Source organism: Dromaius novaehollandiae, chromosome 2 (assembly GCF_036370855.1).
Source record: "Dromaius novaehollandiae isolate bDroNov1 chromosome 2, bDroNov1.hap1, whole genome shotgun sequence".
NCBI classification, from domain to species: domain Eukaryota; kingdom Metazoa; phylum Chordata; class Aves; order Casuariiformes; family Dromaiidae; genus Dromaius; species Dromaius novaehollandiae.
Genome location: NC_088099.1, coordinates 72,220,084 through 72,243,680, shown reverse-complemented (window position 1 = coordinate 72,243,680; position 23,597 = coordinate 72,220,084). Strand labels below are relative to the sequence as shown.

Below are 23,597 nucleotides of genomic sequence, written 5' to 3'. Positions count from 1 at the left end.
CTTACCTATTTTCTCAGCCTACAAATTCCTTAGTATATCCCTGGGGATGGCTGAATGGTTCAATTCAAAGGATTTTTTTAATTCTTGTAACCCTAATCTTCATCATTATTTCTAATTCCTCAGTACGAAACCAGAAATATTGATGATCTAATACATTTTACAGAGCAGCACACAACCTTCTTTATGGCACTTACATCATTATGTAATATGTTATAAAGCAACTTGCATGTTGTAAAACTCATTAAAAAGATATATTTTTTCTCTTAGCTTGAGTTCACGATGGCCAAAATTGAGGTAGAAAGCTATTAAAGTTCCAGAAATCCTAGCATTACACACTCCTTTCAAATGTTCTTTTCTGCCCTCTTACTTGGTGCTTTCTGTCACATTTTCAGTATTTCTGATGGGGGTCTATTGAGAGGTAATTTCTCAGCACGGCAGCTGAAGTAAGACTCCTATGGGATTAGTAACCCAACCTTATAAATCGTTACCTGGTTTCTGTCATTTACCCTGATTTGGTCAGGACAGTTGCTAACTGAATGAAAATGGCACGAGCCAAACTGAAGGAAAAATGATATTGAAATATAATATAAAATATAAATTAAACATTTACCAAGAATAATTGGATAAGTTTTACTACTTGTGCCTTTATTGTCAGAGCTTTATTGTCAGCGAGATGCTGGCCATTTTGTCCAGGAAAACCCCAGGAAAGGATAGGCACTTGAACATTTTTTACATTATTATTTTTTAACCTCTTATTGTTTTTAGATCTTCTCAGATGCCTCTGTTCACTGTACTCTGCATATGCTAGTATGTGTATCTGTGCTGACTCTGTGGGGTTCCTCGGCCACAAGGGTAGACAATTAACAGGGCAGATGCTTCCTGTTCTAGTTATTGGGAAAATTAGGGACTTTCATTACACTGAATTATCAGAAAGAATACCGGTCTGTTCTGTTCTCATTGAAATTGGTTGATTTCAGAAGGGGTAAATTTCAGCCCTAGGTTGTAATATGTTCTGCTAAAAATGGCCGCCTGCCAACAGCATCCTACTTCCTTTGTAATTTAGAAACCAGCATAGCCTGTCAAAGTTAGCAGCAAAGAGGCAAATCCTACTTCTGCAAAGGCAGAGCAGAAGTCACTTGGCTGAGAATAGTGGCTCCCCTGTTCTCTGTGGTGGTCATCCAGAGCTATACATGCTTGCTTATATGGCCAACACCAAAACAGTACTCTTGTGTCTTCTGTTTAATCTGGAGATAACCAAAAAATAATAACATAGGCTGTTTTTCACTATTAATTTACATGCCACTTCATTCATGTTTTAGTCTTTTTTTTTTTTTTTTTTTTTTTTTTGGAAGAGATCTTGCCCTCATCTGGGCTTGCAAAGACACTCTCACTGTGTGATCACTACTCTAAATGGCTCCGTTCTTTGGATAGACAGTGACTGAGGCAATCCATTTCACTTTCCCAGGCCTTTGCTGTTGAGATTCATCAGTCATGACAAGCATAAACTCCAGGTCCTTATGGAAAAGGAAAAGTCCATGTATAAAGCAGATCTTTATGCAGGATATCCTATGCTGGACTGGGAGATAAATAATTAAACATATTGCTGCATATTCATAACAGGAGTGTTGTTTTTGCTTTCTGAGAAACATTGCTGCTGATTAAAAGCAATGCAGCTGCTTGGAGAGCCAGATAGATCCAATAAACTACAGGCCATACCCTCTTAGTGCTCATTAAGGTGTTAATTAAGAAATGTTATCTTAAGGGGGGGAGAGCATTCATGCCTTTTTGTGAACTGATAAACCGAGAAAGAGACATAGGACTGTTCTCAATCCTGGAGAGAGCCTAATGACAAGTTTGGTGGTATTTATTGTTTTTGTTAATGCCCCAGTACATGGAGCCATTTAGCTATAGGAAAAACTCCACCTATCATTAAATTAAGTCCAGTCTTTGTGACTGCAAGGATAAGGACTTGAAGTATTTGGATAGGGCAAGTATGTGTGGGTTTTGCTCACTGTCTGCCTTTTATTTCTCAACAGCACCCAAATCCAATTTTGAGAGCATAGTGGATCTCAGCAAGAGACATATTCTTATAGTTAGTGTTCATACATCACCATGAAACAAAAGCTACTCCACTGCAGAAGAAAAGTAAGTATGAAGGAGATAATTTCTCTGTTTTCTTTCCTGTTATGTAAGACCTGATTTTTACTAGACATATAAGACACCTACAGATTTGAGAAGATGCGAGTAATGATTTGTTCTGAGCTTGCAAGAGAGAGACTCATTTTGTTAATTGGTTGCATAATATTAGGATGCTGGCCTGATTTGGGATCCCACTGTGGGAGACAGGTGTATAATGAAAATGATAGAAATACTTTAGCATATAGATGAGACAGTGAATAGGTGAATAGAATAGGTGACCAGAGCAAACAGGGCAAGCCTGCTATATTGGTACTATAGCTTATCTAATAAATGATGGCTGTACCCTACATTAAACTTTCCATTTGAAGGTCTTGCTGTCTCCTCTTTTGCTTTATTATTATCTCTGTTCAATATTCTTCTCTCTAGTTTAATCCACATCAGGTTCTAACAACTTCACTGTAGCCAATTGAGTTAACTGAAATTTGTGTGGTGCAACTGAGATTACAAGATCATTCGAAAATAGTTTTTTATATATGTACAATGGCTTTAGGCTGCCTGCAAAGAGGCTGCAAAAACAGACTTGAATTAAAACTGGTGAGTCCATCCTGTTTCCTAGTTAACATTAGTTCATATTGTGAACCTATTTATAATACCCAGTGAAGGTGCAGGACTCAAATGGCCATGGTACTCCGTGTGTTTGTGAAATGCCTCACAGAGTGACTGCCAATTTGTAGAACTGTAATGAGCCTGCTAGAGACGGGCCTAACAGTTTCTCTGCACAGGCATCTCTTTTAATTTCTATATATTTATTTATTAAATCTGTGAACAGTGTCTTGTTGATTGGCTTGTTCTCATCAATGAAGGGTTAGTTGTGAGCTCCTATGCTGTACCACAGAGGTCACTGTCCTCAGCTGCACCCTAATGGACATCCTTCAGCTGGTGACAAACCTGGAGGATCGCTGGAAGGAGAGTGACGTTGCTATGTGACGCTGTGGAAAACTCTCTCTTTGGCTTCTGCTGGGGACAGGGAGGGCCCTTCTCAGGAAGGGCTTGGCTAGTGCAGTGTGGCTTTCCCACCAGCACTGCTCCAGACCCCAGGCTGCTGGGAGGGTCGGGAGAGCAGCCAGTGAGGCAGGGGCAGAGGGAGCACAGGGGGAAACAAGTGGACCAACTTTTTCCTCTATAACTTACGAACTGCATTTTCCTCTCCATAAAAAATATTTTTATATCAGGCAATTAATTTAGAGCAAGAGTATTCGCTTATAATACTTGATCTGGATGACAGAGATCATCTGAGGAAATACCATTACCATACTTTTTTTTTCTTTTTTTAATGCTGTTGCTGGGCTTTATCCCCTCCCTTCTCTTTTGAAGTGATTTATTGGTGTTTGGACTGTAGGGGGGGCAAGAACTCCACTGAAGCCTGCAGGTCTGAGAACACCAGCAGGTCAGACCCCGCGATGAATAGGCCTTTTTCGCTGCCTCGAAGCCTCGCTTCTCTCTGAATCCAGCCCTGCAAGAGGGCATCAGACTAGCAGGCGTTTTGACAGTGTAAGCTGCAGTCCTAAACTCAAAGCTGTAAGTGAAGTCTCAGCAAAAGGAGCGGGTTTGTATCCATCCGGTGAATCCACCCGCAAAAACATACCGTGCCAAATCGGCAGAACTGTGTCAGTCGATTGTGGGAAGCGTTCATTACCCAGGACAAGAACGCCAAACCAGTTTCTTCTCCAGAGAAAATGTAGCCAAGGGAGAAGTACAGTGTTATCCCTATAGAAAAAGAAAAAATATAGAATTATGATGAGGATTTTTTTCTCTAATTATGATTCCAGCTAGCATTTTCTCTTACCTGGAAAATCCTATCAATGATGTGTCTTTTTTTGTTTTGATGTATATTGTTATTGCTATTCGTTTATTTTTAAGCGGTAGTACACTTCTCTGTGGAACTCGGTGTTTTAGTATGTCACTTAAGAGACCACTCCGCTTAAATGACTGTCACTCCAATTAATCCTATTGTTTTGTGATATATTGTCTTCTATACTGCCTGGATTAGTGAGTTCAATGACAGTGACAAACATGCATTGCTAGTTGTTAGGGAGTCTCACATGGGAAAACACATGTACATCCAAGCTGGGACACATGCAATGCCCACCAGAAAGAGGGAGAGTTCTAGCAGACTGGTATTTACTGCTTGTTCTTGTTCTTGCATTCATGCAGAGAGAGGGGGAGGGAGGGAGGGAGGGAGGGGAGAGAGAGAGAGAGAGAGAGAGAGAGAGAGAGAGAGAGAGAGAGAGAGAGAGATCACAGCTTGACAACAGGAAATAAGGTATTGAAGAAATGCTCAGGCACGCAAAGATGTTGCTCTCTAAGGATTAACAAAGCTTCTCTGCAGTTAAAATATGCACTGATTATCTATAGCTCTGAATTTTGTAACACTGAAATTAGGGTTAAGCTTCAAAATAGGTTCAAATTAGTTAAGTCTGCTTAAATCAACATGACTCTGCTACAGTATGAATTAGGACTTTTACATGTACATGCTACCTGTGATAATTATATGGGACATCTTGCCTTATAATCTGTAGCTATATAGACGTGATTTGTTCAGAGAATCTTTCCCTATTCCTTTTGTACAGGAGAACCAATGCTTTCAAATGCCTATTTTATATTGCATTCCAGAATTTCATGTGTTGTTATTTTTTCCTAGAAGCTAGCACCATTACCCCATGCATAATTTTATTTGTAATTTTTCATCAGGAGCTGCCATAAAGTGCATCCTAATCTTATTTATTAAAAACAGTCACCTCTTATGATAAACCTATCTTTGGACAAGGTGAGACAGACTTTTCTCTAGGAACTACTTCTGTTAACCATGACATTAGTTTTACAGAATAAAATCATTCAGAATCATGATTATTAAGTGATTTTCTAGATGAAAGCATATCAAAATAGATTTTTTGAAACTCACAACTTTTATTCTATTTTAAATTTCTTTATCAATGTGTTAAGCCAAAAACATTAAGACTTTTTCATCCTCATTAAAGATTTCGATGCATGAAGAGTTATGCACGTCAATGAAAATTAGCTCCTTAGAGCAATGACCTTTAACAACCAAGGAGCCATTAAAAATCACAAAGAGGCAGGCAAGTTAAAAAGATAAAAATTGTCTGTGACAATTTTATTAAAAAATATGAATGAATGTGTTCATCAAAAACAGTTAAGAAAACCCAAAGGCACTCTATTTGTGTCTCAGGGCAAAGTGACTGGTTGGGGAGGTTGTATGTTTTTACAAGAAGGAAAAAAGAAACTTTACATACATAAATGGAAGGAAATGGTGAAAGATATCATCCAACAAGTTTGCAAAATAGCTGAAAAGAAACAGAACTGAGCCAGCATGTCATACAATTTCTCACTCAGACCCATGATAAAAGCTCTATACAGGCCTCTGAAGAAAAAATGCCATAGGTTGAGTACCAGTGCCATTAAATATTGTAGGTGCTGGGGTTGTTTTCATTTTGCTTTTTCTGTTCCTTTTGAAGTTATCAAGTAACATTTTTAATGCTGTGGTGATACATCCTCCTTTTAACAAATTATTTTGCAACTAGGACAGCCTTTTCATTGCTGAACACTGATATGACTATAGGGAAAGACAAAATTCTCTTTTCTGATTATATTCATTTATCTAACCTGAGAATCTTTGCTGCAAATTCTGCATTTGTTCTGTACAAAAAAATTCCCATTTGGATTCAGAGTATATCTGCACAAAGGCTGAGTCAGGAATTGCAACAGTGGTCCGTAGTGGAAAGGAAATTCTCCCTATGTATGCTGCTGCAGTAGGCTGCTTCACCAGGATATCAGTTCTGAAACAGAGACAAATTCAGCCTCACACTACCTCCTTTCAGACCTTTTGAACTCAACGAAGCTATGGGAGGGTAAGGAAATTGGCTTTTGCTTATTATGTAGCTGTTCAATGCAGAATCCATGTTAAAGAAGTACCAGCTAAGAAATGTAAATGCCAATAAATGGCACGACTTGCTTTAACTCCTTGTTGCTTTACAATGCTGTGGACAAAAATTGGAGCTGACATTTCTCTTTGATCTGGTTTATCCATCTCGCTTTCCTGCTATCAGCAGTGTATGACAGCAGCAGACATGAGATAGGAAAGAAGGATCAGGGAAGAAAGAAATGTAACCCTCCCCACAGTTTTCATGAGAGCATAGTGAATTAGAGCCAGACCCTACACTTTCGGGTGCACTTAGAAAGCAATGTCCTTCCCCCATCTATCTCAGCAGCTGTACTGCAGATCTCAGGATTTGGGGGAATACAGTCAAATGGACACACTTTTTTTTGCAAAATGAATAAATGAGGACAAAAAGACAGAAGGCAGACATGGAAAAGTGTAATCTGCCTTACCCCATGCTGAAAACAGGAAGTTTACACTTCTGTTTGTTTACATAATTAATACAGATCTGGACATGCATCTATTTCATGCATATATCCTCCGTCCTTTTGAATCTTGCTGTATTTTTGCTCTCAGAAACAGAAAAGGAGAACAGGCTTGGTCAGAGGAATGGAGCAGCGTGAATGTGAGGAAAGATTCAACTTTGACAAGAGATGGTTGAGACAGAAAATGATAGGTATTAATAAAATTGTAAATAGTTTGGAGAAGGTGAATAGGAAGCAACTTTCAGTATTTCCCACATTAAGGTCTGCAGGGCACCCAAAGATATCATTGGGAAGCAGATTTGAGCCACATACACAAAAAGGATGATGTGGACTCTATAAGCAGAGATTCTAAAAAGCAGTGAACAAATTCAAGAAAGGTAAGTCCAGATATGCTAGAAACCAGAGAACTGTATATGCCTCTCTCTTACTCCTTCCTTCAGTGTCCAGTGCTACTCTCCGTAGCGGTGAGAGACAGATTCTCTGTCAGCTGCTGTGGTCAGTAAGGCAGCACTGATGTTTCTGTCATGAGTTCTGCAGTTCGTATGGGTTACTGAAAAGTGTTTCCATTGGTAAGGTTCAAAGCCCTCTTATGAGGGGCTACTTATGTTAATAGTTCAAGACAATGAATGCACTGCTCATTATTTTATCTTTGTATTTAATATTTCATTGAAAAATGTTTATGTTCCTATAACCATGCCATTACCCTTCCTTGATCACCTCACAGATTTGTGATGTGCTTTCTAATACTGAACACTGCATGCCAAATGCTTCAATTCATTTACCTAATGATGCTGTATTTTTTTATTTTATTTTTTTCCTTCTAGACTATAAGCAGAATTAAAACAATACAAAGCATTTTAAGTTATGATTTCTTTTGTTTATTGTGTCATAATTTCTAGCATATTAGACAGCCTTGCTTACTAAGGTTGTTTGGTTGGTTGGTGAATCAAGGCAAAAAGGAGATGGAGAAAGCTGCTTCTGCTTGGGATAGCTGAATACAATGATCACAGTGCCAGTTCTCTAAGATACAGAAGTGCCTACAGAACAGCATTCTGGAGAAAGCTCTCATACCTTTTCTGGGAAATCACCATAACTAATGCCTCTCTGAATTGCCTGTACGCTAACGCATATAGCATGGGGAGCAAACACAAGGACTTAGAGGTCTGCATGCAGTTGCAGGGCTGCAGCCTCACTGGGAGCATGGAGATGCAGTGCGATAGCTCACCAAACTGGACTGCTGCAATGGGTGGATACAGGCTTTTTAGGAAGAACAGGCTGAGAGGGGGAAAAGGGAGAATTGCCCTTTGTATAAGAGCAGAAGGAACACATAGAGCTCTGCCTTGGGATGGATGATGAGCCACTTGAGAGTTTATGGGTTAGAATTAAAGGGCAGACCAAGGGCAGACCTACATTTTGATGGGTGTCTGCTATAGACTGCCTGATCAGGAAGAAGAATCCCTTCTTCAGGCAATGGGAAGAAGCCTTACATTTGCAGGCCCTCATCCTCATGGGGGACAGATGTGCTGGATGTGCAGCACAGCAGGACACAAGCAATCCAGGAGATTTCTGAAGAACCTTGGTGATAAATTCCTGATACAGGTGATTGATGGTCTGATGAGGGTAGGTGCTCTTCTGGACATGATAATTAGAAACAAGGAAGAACTGATGGGGAATATGAAGGCTGGGGGCAGCCCAGGCTTCGGTGACCATGAGATGATGAAATTCAGGATCTGGGGAGGAGGGAGAACAGTAAAAACCAGAATCACAACTCTGGGCTACAGGAGAGCAGACTTTGACCTCTTCAGAGATCTTCTTGGAAGTATCCCATGGGATACAGTTATGGAAAGAAGAGGGGTCCAGAAGAGAACTGACTGATGTCACTGCAAGGCCAGTCTTGAAAGGTCATGGTGATAGGTAGAGGTTCCTGAAGACTGGAAGAAAGCAAATGTTACTGCTTTCTTCAAGAAGGGCAAGAAGGAGGATCTGGGGAACTACTAGCTGGTCAGCCTCACCTTGATCCCAGGGAAGGTAATAGGAGCAAATAATCCTGGAAGCTTTCTTCAAGCACATGAAGGGCAAGAAGACCACTGGGAGTAGTCAGCATAGATTTAGGAAGGGGAAATCATGCTTGACCAACCTGATAGCCTTCTATGATGAGAGGACTGGCTTGGTGGATGATGGAAGAGCAGTGGGCATTGTTTATCTTGACTTCAGTAAGGCTTTCAACACTGTCCCCTGTAACATCCTCATTGACAAACTGATGAAGTATGGCTAGATAAATGGACAGCAAGGTGGACTGAAAACTGTCTGAGAGGCCAGGCTAATAGGATTGTGACCAATGGCACAAAGTCCAGCTGCCAGTCACCAGTGGTATACGCCAATGGTTGATACTAGGGCCAATACTGTTTAATATCTTCAATAATGATCCAGATGATAGGATAGAGTGCAACCCCAGCAGATCTGCAGATGACAGAAAATGGAGGGGAGTGAAGGAAATTCTGCTGAAACATAGTAAAATTTTTCTTCTATAAGAATGATCGAACACTGGAACAGGTTGCCCAGAGAGGTCGTGTAGCCTCCATCCCTGGAGACAATTAAAACATGACTGGACACAGTCCTGAGCAGCCTACTATAGCTGACTCTGCTTTGAGCAGGGGGTTGGACTAGATGATCTCCAGAGGTCCCTTCCAACCTCAACCATTCTGTGAGAATAGCCACCAACACTCACTTGGGTAGCATCAGTGATGCACTGCATGGGCAAACTAAGCATGTCTGTGCTAAGTGGTGGAGTATCGTGCATGCTAATCATAAGCAGGGTCCACAACAAGACATCGATAAGAGATCAGATAATATTTCTGCTCAGTCCTGTACTGTATTATATGGACATGTCATTGTTTTTTCAGTTCTGAATTTTGGGGGCTCTCTTCCCTGTTTTGTTGTGTTATGTAGCTTAACAGGTTTCAAAATAACATGTCAATGGAGGATCTTTGTTGAATGGGCTGTATCTGGAAAAGATTCCAGGTCTAATAATATTCAGTACTTTGATTATTGATCTGGAAGTAAATATGCAACCACAGATGAGAAAATTTGGAGAAACTGGCAGAGAGATTAACAGTGCTGGGGTCTACATGGTCAAATCTTGATATATTAGTGAAATGGACATATTTGTAGGAAAAAAAACACATACAAAATTATATGCCAAGGAGCACTCTGTAGAGCTACAAATGGAAAGTTGCATCCTGGGAAGCAATTGACCAACAGAGGGTAAATAAACCAACAGGTCTTAGCAAAGTTAAGGCAAAGAGGGAGACAGTGCTCCTTGGATATGAAAACAGGGAAATAATGAACAAATGTGGAGGTATACACATACATTCAATTTTAATATCCACATTTTAAAGGATGCAGTAAAGACCCACAACAATTATTTGAGGCCCAGGAGAAGGCATTTTACTGCAAGAAACAAAGATCATTCTGCTTATCATATTAAGAATGTCAGAGGTGATTTGATCTCACTGTAAAAGTAATGTCAGGAGAGAGAGTACTGGGTACTAAAGGCTCTTTAATCTAGTAGAGAGAGGCATAATTAGAACCAATGGCTGGAGGCTGATGCAAGGCTGAGTCATCTGAGAAATAAAATGCACATTTTTACTGTAGGTCTGAGAAACCCTTAAAACAGTTTCTTGGGGGAAAGTGGTGGCTCTTTCTTCTCATGCTGTCTTCAGCTCAGTCTTTCTGGAAGACATGTTACTCCAAGCTATTGTGCTTCATACAGTGAAAACAAAATAAAACACAGGCTTGTTATTAGTCTTGAGGTCAGTTTTCCTTTCCTTGACTGATAATAAATGCCCTACAAATGAGCTCTGTGATCCTGTAAGGGATGGATGAAGCACTCTGCCCTGTTAGTGACCATTGGAGAGGTTCTTTTAAAGTGAACTAGGAGATGTAACATAATGATTGCATTTGGCCTTAAAACCTGCTTTACTATGTGTTTCTAACCTTAACTATCCTGCCCTGCTCTGCCCAAACAGCTCTAAGGAGATATCACAGCTAACATCTCTATGTCCTGATCTGGCAGTCTTCAAACAATAAGGGTTATATGTAGCCCTAAATGTATTCTAAATATTGTATAAACTGAATTTAGTTACATGGAATTAAAGGAGCAGTTTCAAAACACTTTCTTCAGTTACAATAGTATGTGATGCTTACGTAAAGATGATAGAACTATTACATTCTATCTAAAAATGAATCCATTTTAATGCAAGGTGTCAACAGATTAATATTTTATAGAATAAATATCAACAGAGAATCCCTGCATTCTCCTCTACTTCTTACATTTTCATGAGCTCAGTAAACTGAAACAATAATCTTAATAGTAAGGAAAAACAAGACTGAATTACAAGTTGCAGAGGCTATTGTCAATTTTACAAATCCAACAATAGCCCGCAGGGTTCCACGTTTGTTTCTAGCTGCTCAGGAAGCTTGTGTGATTTGCTCACACATTTTTTTCTTATACCCCAGAGCTGTGCATCTGCTGGAGTCAGAGATCTAATATTCTCTTTGAACTTCCTTAGCATCCTAGTGCATGCTGTGATCCATAATTAGTGCACACGTGCACACACACTAGCTATATTAACTCCAAAGCTTCAGAAGTTTTGCTGTGTCCAGCACTTGGTTTGGATGCTACACAGAAGAATACAACTCATGAGGTTGGAATTCTGCAGTTATGACTTGTAGCCATTAGAAAAAAAAAGGGGGGGGGGAAGAAAAAAGACACCCCCCCCAAGAGGAGAAAAACCAAAGTTTTTGTGTCTCAGGTTACTCTGCGGTGCAGCTTTCCAGACGTGATGAAGTACCTAGGATCAAGGAGACAATTGCAAATGGCACAAAAGCCTAAACTGTCAGTATACTTTCCAGCATGGCAAAGAGGTCATCAATATACATCACTGCTGGAGAGATCTCTGGAGCCAGAAGAAAGTTTTTTCTCAAGACCCACTCAAACCCTGAAAGTTGTGGGATAAGAGCATGGGTAAATCTGACAGGTAGTACTACTTGTGGAGGTCTTACTAGAGGCATGAATTAATATCTATCTGAAAAAATTGGGTTAAACTCACCAAATTCCATAGCAGTCAGTTAGGATGGGAAATACTGAGGGCTACCCAATGCTCCACTGTGAACACTTCATAGACTAGTTAGTTACAGAAGGGCAACATTTGTTGAATAATTGTTTGCAATTAGGAGCTCTTGTTAATGATGGTAATTCACACACACCTGTATTTGTTTTGCAGTGATGAGCTAAAGGTTAAACACGCTATGTCCTTGAGACATCCAGTCATATTTTTCTCAAAGTCTCAATAGCAATAAAAAAAAATAAGGTGAAGGAGAATGAGGGCAAGGAAAGGTAGAGAGATATGGAGAACACTGATCAATGGATCATCAGGAAGTGTAAGCAATAATGTAGAGAGGTGTTTTGCCTGTGCGTAGTTGTAGACCTTTAACCTCTTGACTATTGGCATGTTGTATTTTAATCACACCAAAAGAATCATCATGCTCAGTCATGTTTAATGCCATATTTATAGGCCTTTTTGTGAGGGGTATCCTAACAGCTCTATCTGAAGCCTTGAAACATTATTGAGAGACTAGGAACTCTGAGATGATAAACTGTAATAGTAAGAGAGCCAAGAGCCCAAGTTAGCAAAGGGCTACATATTCAACAAGGAATTCCCTGGATAATCCATGTGTTATCTCGCTTGTATGTCTTATGGTCCAAATGCATTAGTACCTTAAATGTCTACTGTAATCACAAGGGAATGTATTCACATTCTTGACACCTGTTTTCTTTTCTTCAATACGTCACTAAAGCACGACAGGCTGTCACTGAAGTACCACAGTGCATATTTGTGTGAGAATTACTTTGTAGTATTTCACACCAATTTGCTGTTCTGTCAAACATACTTTTTCATGAGTATTTCAGCTCTGTCTTGGAAACTTCTTGATGAAACAGGCATACAGTATTGCTTTCCAGATTATTAGTTAATCTTCACTCAAGGTAAATTTGTTACTGCTTTTATCCATCTGATATGATTAGTAAGACTTCACATACAAATAAATATAAACATAAACAAGGGGTGGAACAAAAGAGAACTCCAGAAATTCAGGCTTTTCTGGCTAGCAGATGGCCCACAGTCTGTGAGATTTGTTTTAGAGTCCGAGAGGGATAGATGTCAGGTATGCTTAGCTTTCTGGGGTGAACAAGAATGGCTGTATTAAGCACATTGGAATCATATTGCTCCAAAAGATGAGCATCACAGAATTACAGTTTGATTTAAAGCTAGGTCCATAACTCAACATTGAGGTGTCACAGAAAGATCAGAGGATGCCAGCACATTTCTGGAATACATGTGGAGTCCTTCACTTCTTTTTTTCATACAATCTAGGCTGTAGTTGGCAATCTTGTAGGTCAGAGCCTCACACGAGTTGTATAGAGAAGGAACTGTGTGAGAATGTTCTGTTGGTTGCCTTTCAGCTTAGAGGAAATTTTACTCATGTTAAGCACATTTTAAGGACATGATAATATGCAGACAATGCACGCTGTAAACAATGGATTCTTAACTTATTTCACAGCTGCAAGTTTTATCTAATTAGTATATAATAAACTATTTAATAATATATATCCAAGTTTATTCTATGACTAGCTGCAGCAATAATTTAAAACAAAAATATGACCATTATTCATTATCATTATTATTTGTGCTTTTATAGCACTAATGAAAAGTTCTATATGACACCACGACTGATTGCATTGTAGATGATAATTAAACTATCATATCTGTAATTTAGTTTAAACAAGAGGAAAAAGGAACAGAGTTTAAATCATTTTTCCCAAAATAACAAAGGGCTTTATCATGTTGTAGCTGGAATGAGATATCAGGTATCCGTGGTCATATTTTGATCTTCTACGGTAGTAGTTAGGATTAAACGGGATTTTCACTGTTTGCCACAAGGGTGTGCAGGTATGAGAGACCCAACTGCCTCTTGGATCAACTGAGATTCAGAAATGTTTTATTTCTTTTTAATGGTGACCTCATTTGTTTTTCTGCCTGGAAATACCTGCTATGTTCTCCTTTCAGTAATACAGGGAAAACTCTAAATGATCCATAACCCTGTAAAAATCCCTTTGAGCTTAGAAGTCATTACTAAAACTGCTGAATGTGGTTTAGTTTGATATTATCGTGAAAATATCCCATGCTGTTTTCACACGTGATGTATTGTGTAACTCCCATGATGTACTACCAGTTGCATGAAATACTAATTGAAAGAGAAATAGTTTTGAGTTCATGAGTGCAAGCTTTTTTCTGCAAAAATGCAAGCAATGCAAATGAAGTGTCAAACTGCACAAATGAACGGGAAGATACTTTAATCTAAAGCACTGTAGGCCACTTAGCAGGTCTTACTTTGTTTTAGAATTATTAAGCAAAGATATACAGTCTTCCATTTTGCATGTACTTGAGACACAATGTGATCACAACCTTAAAATATAATGTTATAGCATATAACAGAGGACTTGTAGTATGGCCAGTGTGTAACTTAATACTAGGTAGAACTGTGTTTTTCCTGAGGTTTGTATTTGGCCCAGCAAGAAGCATATCATGGAACCCAAGTTGTACATCGCAAATGGGTACAGCTTCTGTATGGCTTCCATCTTTGTTGTGAAACTGAATACACAAGGGAAATAAAGTTGTCATAAATTATTTTCTAAAACAAATGTCTTCATCAAGAAAACCACTTTAACAACAAAGAAAGGAGCACAGTCTGAGTGTGAATGCTGAAGTGCAGGAGAGCAGGGAGCTTTAAAATCACTGCTTGCAAATTATTCCTAGTCTGTTGTTCCTCAGTGGTTCTTCTAATCAGTTCAGCATGGTTTTGAGGAAGTCTTGCTCTTCCTCTGAGCCCTACTCTGAAAAAAGGTAAATAAATATATTGCAGCAGATTATTTTGCTCCCTCTCTCAAATGCAGGTTATTTCAGTTTGCATATAAAAACCAATGTGAAGCTATTTTCAATCAGAAAGTTTATGCACATTAACTTAGCACATCTATTTCTATTTATGCTTGTTCTACAGTCCTTTACAAAGTAGTCAATGTAGTTCTCTGGCTTTTAGCTCCCCATTCAGTGAGAACATGTCATAAGCCTTAAACCAGATCAGTTAAAGGAACCAAAGGAGTTTTCAGTGTTATTTGATTCAGAAAACCAGCTGCAAATTTCCTTTAGAAATATAGTACATTTGGGCCTTCAGCTATAGTGAACTATCACTAGGAAATGATACAGTTTATCATTCACAGTGGTGAAAAAGGAGGTCATACAAGGATCACCTCTCCAATGACATAAACATAAGACTTTTCTCACAAGCTGTCAAACTTCAATTGTTGGTAAGATCTGTTGTGTCAGTGTTTCATAATAATTGCTTCTTAGTCCTGTTAAGGTTCTAAAACAAATTACCTGAGTGACATGCTATTGGCATCAGTGAAGGGAACTGCGAAGGGAATACATATTGCAGAACAGACCTGCCTATCAAGACTTTGTTTGAGCTTATTGCAGTAATTTTACTATTACTCCCTATTATTTGGCATACTATAATAAAAGTTGCATGTTATCTCTTGTTCACAAGGAAACATTTGTTTCCTGGATAACAGGCTGGCTGGCCAACATAATGTCATTCAAAACAAAAGACTTCTTTTTGACAAGAAATGTTTTAAATGGGCTAAAAAATAATCTTTTCAGTTTTAAAAGCCTTTTTTTAGATTTTAAACGTAATCAGGTGTTATTCGTTTTTCATCCCATGGAATAAGCCAATAAATGGCTTGCAGAACTTAAAGCATGTAGTATGTATGTTACTGAAAATCAATAATACTCCTGTCCTAACCTACAGAAATACACTTTCCTCCAAAAATATATCAGAGTAAATTACTTATATACTTTGTATGTGAGATATATTTCCTTGTTCAACAGCTGAACAAGAAGTGAAGTGACTTAGTAGTTGTGCAACATTGCTCTTGTTCATTTACATACAGTACATAGATTCACAGCAGTTTTTTTTTTTAATTGATCAAACAAGCAAACAAAAAACCACACTGAATGAAGAATAGGACAACCCATATTCTTTTTACTCTTGTAAGCATATTTCATACAGATAGGAGTGCACAGCACCTTGTGAGATTTATAATGTCAGCATTGATTTAATTTAGGTGTAAAATAACTCAAAACAGATGCAGACAAGAGGGGCAAATACTTGATCACTTATTTGTGACTGATATTTCTTTAAGTTTTGGGTTAAAAACAAACAAACAAAAAACACCCCACAGTGCTCTGCTTGCAGGCTTAGGTCAATTTTTCAGGCCCAAACTGCTTTTTGGATTTGATAAAGAAGAGGCATCAGCTAACAATTTAAACTCCAAAGCCATAGTAATAGGTATATGGCTTTTTCCCAGGGGCTTGAAGTTAAAATGCTACAAGCACTGCAGGATGGCAGCTAAGCGCATGTCCCGTGTGGTCTGCATGGCTTAATTCTGCACAGTGATGGAAATGTAGAAAACAAGGTGAATGCAGTTTTGGTCATTCTGACCAGGCTGCAAAAGCCTAGAGGATTTTGTGGGCTATGTCAGGGGATCAAGCTCTCATTACTCAGGTTAAACAAAAAGTTGCTATTCTGAACTTCACTTTTCACCTTGTCGAAAACCAAAGGAGCAGAACTCTTTATTAGGAGCCCACAGACAGGATATTATTCTTAAAATGTGCATATTGCATTGTGTAAAACAAAAATGGCCTTTCGTTTTACACAACCATGTTTGGGAATTTTTCATGACACTATAATGCTACTCATTATTCCAGTTATGCTGCTGGTGACTGATGGTTCAACCCACCACTATGCATGGATTTGATATACTCTTCCTTTCCTCTTCTTATATAGCAGCATGCTGTGCTTTGACTTCCTTTCACAGTCTGTAGAACAAGGAGTTAACATCCTGGTCCAGTGCCTGCAAAACAACAGAGACATTCCCTGACCTGCATAGCTTGAGCCATTCTGACTATGCCAAAGTCACTACGAGTTCTCTGAATACTGCTGCTAATTAGAAAGATGAGGTCTCTTGGGGAGAAACATTAGTTGACATGTAATACAAATTATACTGTTTTTGATTATGGTTATTATTTTAAACATTTGTGAGTCATAGAATTGATGATTAGCAACCATGTAATTCCCTTAGCATTGCCTTTGCTGGGTACTGATAGCAGTATGGAATTAAGTACTACTGCCTTGGCTGAGGTTTGTACTTGTAGCTTGTTTCTGTCTTTGTAGCCTATTTTAAACATAATAAAAGCTCTAGTGCCCAGGAACTGAGTAGTATTATAAAATAATTTAGTTGCCCTTCAATAAGGCCTTCTTCTCATGTATTGTGTAAGCCATAAGTACCAGTGCCAAAGCATAGATTAAGCCATGTATGTTAACATTAAGTTAGTAAATGCAGTTATATAGACTTCTCTTTGATAATGTATTTTTAATACTGAGTCAGCAACAGAGATATAAGAGCCTTCCCCATTAGGTAAGGAACCCTGTTTCATTATGTGTTGGTTCAGTATGGGAGTAGGCCACAGTGTGGTCTATATTCCACTGAGGTTTCTGAGTATTATTGCAAAATAATATTAGTGCTAAAGAAATGGTTGTCACTATTATGATGACGTTGTGTATGTGAAGTTTCACAAACAACTCTTCCCATAGTCCTTGGCATCAGACCACTATTCTGCAAAAACAAAGTTATTCCACTCCATTTCCAAAATAAGACAAAGCCTTCACCTCTTGCTGAGAAAATAGTTCTTCAGAACTATGCACCATTTATCACATATGGCTTGTCAACCCAAACCAAGCACTCTTCTTCAACTGCCCACAAAGTGACAGCAAGAAATATGGTTCTGTCATATTTTATTTTCCACATACATTCTAGAAACAACTCTATTTCAGATCCATTGTTCAGCCATAATCTGGACAGCCTAAGCTACTATTCCTACCCACCAAAGTATATAGTGGTTTTAAAACCGCACAACAGCTCCATGGTTCACCTCTTGCTATAGCCCAAATACCATGCCATAAGAATTTTATGATACATAAGCAGTTTCATGCCTAATTACTGTATTTGCATGCAAAATTAAAGGCTCGGTCTAGATAATTTGTCTCTAAGGTATTTCAGAACTTGGTTTCAAGTATATGGATTTTTCCTTTTTATTAATTTGTTTTTATTTTTCAGCTTAGACAGATCTCAAACTCTAGTCTCAAACTCATTCTTGATATAATGAATTTGGACCTGAATTCTCCTCGCTTTCTAAAAAATTTTTAAAGTTATTTTTATGCATGTAATGAGCTATATCTTTATTAGATTGGGAGTCCAAATGAAGTTGTTCTATAGTTACTACAAGTCTGTATGAAAATAGTAAAACACCTTATCCTAAACTTCTCTTCTGTGATTCAGGAGGCAGTCTTTAAATTTCATATTTATTTTTGCTATTGAGGATAAAGCACATGTTCCATTGTCAAAAAGTTCATTTTGGCCTTTTTGATTAAAGGTGTTTTGCAGACAGTCGAAGGCCAGTAAGTTCCCCTAGCATCTGATAGGGCTAAAGGAATGGCCATAGCTTTTAGCACCCCTACTACGCTGAGTAAGTGTATCCGCACTGCTAATAGTCTCCATCAATCCAATCCCCTTCTTCCAAGAAGTATCCATGATGGATAATAGCTTTTTGGTAGAAAGAGCTTGTGTAATCATTGTATATAGTTTTTCTGTTACTTATTGTCTAGCACTATGGAGGCTCAAATATCTTGGTGTTCTGTCCTGTGACTGCTTGAAGTTCTGGGATTTGTTCTTATTCTGGAGTGAGTAAATTGACTAGATAAATGAGGGAGGCTGATCAAGTATTTGTAGCCAGTTCTATTCAGCCTAGTTAGACCTGAAGTTAGTGGCTTTTTGCCCTATATATGTGAGGAACAACTTTTCCTACAACAATCTGAAGGAATGATCAGCTAGAATGCTCAATATTGATTCTTACTGACTTCACTAACACAGGATATGACCATAGATCTTCTGTGATTTATATGGTGCTGTAAGATAAAATATCTTTTACAGAATGATGGTCAGTGCAGTTTTCTGACAGCTAATTATGTGACTCTGATAATTTGGAAGTACTAAACAAGATTTCTGTCATAAACAACAGCATAAATCCAGAATAATTCAAGTTTTATTGTAATGCAATACATGGAAGTTTGGATTATCTGCTGAGGTTCCTTTCTATATTTCCTTCTATCATTACTAGTGAAATTGTACTGGCTGGATCTAGGCCTGCTATAAAATGCTGTTTTTGCTATCAGAAATACCAGGTTCTACCAATAAAAGCCTGGGAAACAAAGCAATGAATGGAGCCTTTAAGTCTGTCAAACCAACTGAGTTCAGGAGGTAGCCTGCTATATAAAAATGATTGAAAAAATTATTTTGGAGTTGTTTTTAATTAGGGAGTACAAATTCATGACAAATACTAGGCAGTGTTAGAGCTTTTGTTTTTGCTCACTCCAGTCCACTGTGAAATGTAGACCATGAGTATCACTTGTGCTTTTTACAACAGAAATAAAAAACATAACATTTGTATTAACTCCAGTTTAAATTTCACCCTATGATCCAATAAAACTTTTAAGGAATGTTGTTCTTACAAGCTCACTAATCAGTGATGATGCACCATCGCGTTTACTAGATCAACCAATCACACATTTAATAAAGTTATAGACTAAATTAAGTCAGACACTACAACTACAAGGCAATTTCCTTTTCTGAATTGAGATCAATATTTACTAGCTTTCTACAGTGTTGCCTATGCTTGCTTGATCAGCATCCACTTCTGAAAACCATTGATTGTCCAGAAGGCCTTTTCAAAGGCAGATAACACTCTTTTCAAATTCACTTTGTATTGATCAGCAAAAAGAAAGTTTTTGACAGTGCAAAGTGCCAAAGCCATTTATAAAGATTAAGGACAGTGATATGTCACTGTGGGTCATAGCTAATGCGTGTTCTACTTTTGAAGACAATAGACAAAAGTATTTGAGGATTTAAGTGATAGTATGCCTCCACTTGCAAAATATCTGGGAATTAAATCTTTCTCCTTCAAAAGTAAATTGCTTGTACTTACCCTCCGATCTCTTCACACCGAACCACATGATTGTTTGTATTCTGTGGCCTATGGCAAATTAATGTTAACTTCATGGACTGTAGCATGTGATTAAAAAAGAAAAGTTCTTTGCTTTTAGGAATTTTAAACCAATATGAAATAGAGATGGATGCAGTCAGAATTTGTATGGCAAAAGAAAAAAGAAAAGAAAAGAAAAGAAAAAAAGAAAAAAAACTATGCTAAGATAATAGCAACATACCCTGAACTTTCACAAAAAAACAAAGATTAAGCCAGAAATAAACTTCAGAGACTTTCATAAACTTTGTATTTCATTCTCCTCCCTATTTTTTCGAGTTTGGGCAACTTGAGAGACTTCCTTTTAAAAGAGTTGGTGCTTTTGGGGAGTTTAATACAGGAGTTGAAGCTATGAAGTATTAAGATGACTTTTTCAAGCATGTCATAGACCATTTATACTTCTAAAATAAGCAAAACAGAAGGAGCTACTGCCTGTATGGTCTGATGTTTTCTACATCTCACCAGCAGTGATAACTGCAGTATATCTATGGATTAAGCATTTGGTCTCCTAGCTGGAGTTCTCTGCAAACGCCAAGGTCCATCACTGGAATATGGTACATACCTCCCATTAATGTTACCAGAAGTGGCATATATATTCAAAGACAAAATTCTGTTCTAGGTCTTTTAGCAACTTCAGTAGTGTATATCTTACATACATGAAACCAGTGTCTCTCCTGAGCCTCATGTCAAAACTATCTCTACATGTATGAATCTTCTTTGCTAAAAAAAAAAGGTCATATCCACAAAGGGCAAATAACTTCCTGCTGTCTTAAGTAAAGGAAATTGGTAATGATAAAACAATTCACTTGCCAAATTACTAAAACTTTCATTTTCATAATTTCTTTGTGGCTTTCTATATATTGTAGGATTCTAAGCTCCTTTAACTGTGCGCTTTCTCTCCTCCTTTGGTCATAACACACTGAAACCGTATTCTCAAACAAGAATGGTTCTGGTGACACTTTCAAAGACAAAAAGTATAAAATTAAAGAGATACAAAGTCTGCCAAGCAACCCAAATGACCCTCCTGTGACACCACAGGATATATACAAAATGAAGACAGTACAAGCCAAAGAGCTGATAACATTTTGAATTTAATTATGAGTGTCCAAGGAAACCTATTCAGACCCAAAATGCAGAGTCACACTAGTATAGGAAGAGTTTGGGAATACAGAATTTTTTCCAAAGTGGCCATGTATATCTATGGCAAGAGCTTGAATGGAATGGCAAAGAGACTACTTGTATTTTGCTTTCTGCCCTTTCCACACAGAAGCCAAGGCCTTTTGCAATTTGACCATGAGGCTTCTTTTGATAGTTTAAACTTTTTGCTCTTTTAAGCTCATCGAGCTTTTTATTTCATAAACTTTTGTCGGTTTTTGTCCACCTCAGATCCCTGGAGTTGGTCACTGCCTCCAAATATTTCCTTATTCTTCCCTTGTAACCCTGTTATATAATGAAAGTAATGTGGAGTATCCGGTCAAAGAGAAATCTAAACTTAGTTAATCTGAGAGTTTATTATTTATAGTTTTTTATTGTTGTCCAGCTAGGGTGCTCTGAAGTTTCTCTGCTGTCAGAGGTGTTTCCTCCTCTGTTCCACAAGGATGGTATGTCTTTAGTAGATCACAACTTACAGCCTTGCCTCTTTTTTCTGATATCAGTTGATACCTTGGTTACGATTATTTTTTTCTAAAACATGGCATGTTTGGTTAAATTAGTTATTGCATATTTTCTGTGCACATATATTTCCATTTTAGAATAGAAATTGTGCTTCTTCATGCCCTTTGAGATATCTAGTATCAATACAATAATTCTGAGAGTATAGAAGGGAAGCTTCTCTTAAGTTGAATATAGACATGTTATGCATTTAAAAATGTGGTCTGTGGTCTTTACATTTAACACCTTAGTGCCTTTCAAAGAGGTCTCTGCTTTTCATGAGAGAAAAACCACTACCATTAGCATCAGTATATTTGTTTGTATTACTTTTTCCATGAAGATTCTCTCTATTTTGCAGATATCATAAATGACAATATTAAGTTCTATAACAATTTTTTTAACAACTATGTATCTCGTGTCAGTGAGAAAAGTATCAACTGTAACTGTGATTAATGAGCAAACTCCAGTGGAAGAAATAACATGAATACTTTGCACACAAAGAGGTATTGCAATGCAGATATTTTGTTTAAAAATGAACCCAATAACTGCACACCCACATAACATGTGTTTATGGTTGATATAATTGAAGAAAATATGCAAAGAATTGTAGCTTTTGCAAAACCAATAAATGTTTGTTGAACATGTGATGGTAAATACAGTGCCATTTAAAAATAGATTAAACATCTTTTAAAAAATTCTAAGATCCCAAAGAAAGCATTTTCTGCATCTTGACTGAAATGAGGATTTTTTTTTAAACTAAAGAAAAAATCTGAAGACAGAGATTTTTATTATTATTATACCATTCACATACTATTTACGACCATGGTAAAATAATGTAATTTTAAACCTTATGTATTATTAAACAAAAGTAATTTTTGCCATTCAGAGTGAAGCTTTTTGTCTGGAGAAAATACAGGCACTGTTTGTTTTGTTTTATGAGCTGAAAAAAAGCCAAATGTTGTTTTTAAAAAAAAAAAATTATGAATTAAGTAAAAAAAAGAATATATCCATTGTATCACAATCTATGGTTTTATTTTTCTCAAATTTTGGTTTTGCGGTAATCAGGACATATAAAAGACTTCTGGACATTAATGTAATTAAATAAGCCATTTAGAGGTATTGCACTTTGAAAATCTTTTTCCTGCAAGTACTCTCAGGCCTCTTTTATGGAGCACCATAGCTGCTCAAGAATTAGTCTTTTAGAATTCTCCTTTGTAGCATTTCCAGGGATTTCTTTCACATTTCTCTTTCTTGCATTAAGAAAAACATCCTATTAGTTCTCAAATTCCTCAAAACCAACTCTCGCAGTTATAAAGCAGAGGCAGCAGTATGTGGTGAACTATCTCAGCATAAACCATGGGTTGTTTCCTACCGAGTGCTTCTGCTCCATGATGTACATGCAGCTTGAGAAATTCTGATAGAAGATATGATTTTAGAAGTTTCTACCATGCTAAATGAGTTCAAGGGTTATTTCATTCTCACCGAAGGACTGTTCTCAAAACTTAAGTTTATGGCTCTTCATCAAGAAATTCCATTCCCTAGTTGGACTAATGCAAACACAGTCAAGAAGCTTCCCTTTGATAATGGAGAATACTATACTACCCTCTCAGTAAACTACTACTACCACTCCCTATTCTTTTTTAAAACCTGATTTTCTTTGGAGTTTGTTTTCCACTTGACATAACACTACAGAGACAGAGGATGAAATCTTGGATCGCTTCTAAGAACAACTCTTGATTTCCAGGAAGCCATGTTTTTGCCCATTCTATACAGAGCTCATCATGTACATGCAGGGAGTATGTGGTTTCTAATGGAGTAAAGACATGGTCCGAATAAATTTGAGAGTCTGTTATTACCCATCCTAAAGATGAGGTCTCCTGGGAGACATGGAAATAGAGAGTTAGATTGGATTCAGCTTTGGGTTATGTTTTTTACAACACTTCTCCACATCCAGAAGAGAACACAGAGCTTCTTGGACATTGCTTGGCTGCCTCAAAAGCCACAAGGTAGACACGTGCCACACAGGGGTCTCAGGAGACTTTCACTTGGAAGGGTGCCTGCACCCAGTTGAAGCAGATATGGATTGCAGCCACACAT

The 23,597-nt window shown here is 37.8% G+C and overlaps 1 long non-coding RNA gene across 1 annotated transcript in view; it reads left to right on the top strand.

The window, feature by feature from the left end:
• LOC135327315 (uncharacterized) overlaps window positions 1-23,597 on the top strand; it is a 152,472-nt gene that overhangs the window by 103,183 nt on the left and 25,692 nt on the right. The window contains exon 3 of the long non-coding RNA XR_010387421.1: window positions 2,037-2,145. This is a non-coding gene — a long non-coding RNA (uncharacterized LOC135327315). The remainder of the gene's footprint in view (window positions 1-2,036; window positions 2,146-23,597) is intronic.